Below are 1,628 nucleotides of genomic sequence, written 5' to 3'. Positions count from 1 at the left end.
GAAGACCCAGAAATAAACACACACACCTCTACGGACAGTTGATTTTTGACAAAGAATCCAAAACCATACAATGGTTAAAAGAAATCATCTTTAATAAGTGTTGTTGGTTTAACTGGATATCTACATGTAAGAAATGAAAATAGATCCATATTTATCATGCTGCACAAAATTCAAATCCAAGTGGCTCAAAGACCTCAACATAAAACCAGAAACACTAAATCTATTAGAAGACAAAATGAGAATTAGCTTTGAACTCATTGGCAAAGGAGACAACATCTCGAACAGAACAGGAACAGCTCAGGCTCTAAGATCAACAATTAATAAGTGGTACATCAAGAAACTGAAAAGCTTTTGTAAGTAAGCCAAAGGAAACTGCCAACAGAGCAAAACAGCATCCAACAGACAGGGAAATGTTCTTCACCAACCCTACATCTGACAAAGAGCTCATACCAAAACAAATAACTCAAGACATTAAACACCTACAAATCAAATAATCTACTTGAAAATGGGGTAGAAGCTCTCTCGTATACCCCAGCAAGATGCCCAAAGGAAAGAAGCCCAAGAGAAAGAAGGTAGCTCTGGACCCCACCTTCTTAAAGAAACGGGTTGCCAAAATGGTAGTCAATCCTTTGTCTGAGAAAAGGCCCGTGAACTTCAGCATTGGGCTGGATAAAAGCTCTCACAGGCTTCGTCAAATGGCCCCACTACATCAGGATGCAGTGGCAAAGGGCCATCCTCAATAAGCAGGTCAAATTCCCTCCCGCCATTAACCAGTTCACCCAGGCCCTGGACTGGCAAACTGCCACCCAGCTGTTTCAGCTTGCCCACAAGGCCAGTGACAAAGCAGGAGAAGAAGCAGAGGCTACTGGCCCGTGCTGAGAAGAAAGCTGCTGGGAAAGGAGACGTCCCAACTAAGAGACCACCGTCCTTTAAGCACGGGTCAATACAGCCACCACCTCGGTGGAGAACAACAACGCTCAGTTGGTAGTGATTGCCCATGACTTATACCCCACTGAGGTGATGGTTTTCCTGCCTGCCCTGTGTGAAAAGATGGGGGTCCCCTACTGCATCATCAAGAGAAAGGCCAGTCTTGGGGTGGCTGCTGCACAGGAAGACCTGCACCACTGTTACCTTCACACAGGTTAACTCAGAAGACAAGGGTGCTCTGGCTAAGCTGGTGGAAGCTGCTAGGACCAACTACAACGATAGATACAATGAGATCCGCTGCCACTGGGAGGGAACTTCCTGGGTCCTAAATCTGTGGCTCGCAACGCTAAGTTGGAAAAGGCGAAGGCTACAGAACTTGCCACTCAACTGGTTTAAATGTGCAATGATAAGTTTTTGCTACATAAATATAATTACATTTTTTAAAGGGCAGAGAACTAAACAGAGATTTCTCAACAGAGGAATTTTGAATGGCCAAGATAAATTTTCTGATTATACTTGCATATTATGTCTTATAATTTTCATTGTTTATTTTATTAGTATATAGTTAAAACATTCACTACAAGTCAGAAGTCACACAGTTACAGGGACTATATATTATTGTATTACCTCCTAAATATCTGAATCAGTTAATTCATGCTGTCATTTTCCAAACTGACAACTTAATTTCACATCAAAATACC

General features: G+C 42.3%; 1 pseudogene; it reads left to right on the top strand.

The window, feature by feature from the left end:
* Positions 1 to 539: 539 nt before the first annotated feature.
* LOC132655332 (large ribosomal subunit protein eL8-like) lies at positions 540 to 1,323 on the top strand (annotated as a pseudogene).
* Positions 1,324 to 1,628: the final 305 nt, after the last annotated feature.

This window comes from Meriones unguiculatus, chromosome 7 (assembly GCF_030254825.1).
Source record: "Meriones unguiculatus strain TT.TT164.6M chromosome 7, Bangor_MerUng_6.1, whole genome shotgun sequence".
Taxonomy (NCBI): domain Eukaryota; kingdom Metazoa; phylum Chordata; class Mammalia; order Rodentia; family Muridae; genus Meriones; species Meriones unguiculatus.
Note: the sequence above shows the minus strand (reverse complement) of the source record. Positions and strands in the feature narration are given on the sequence as shown.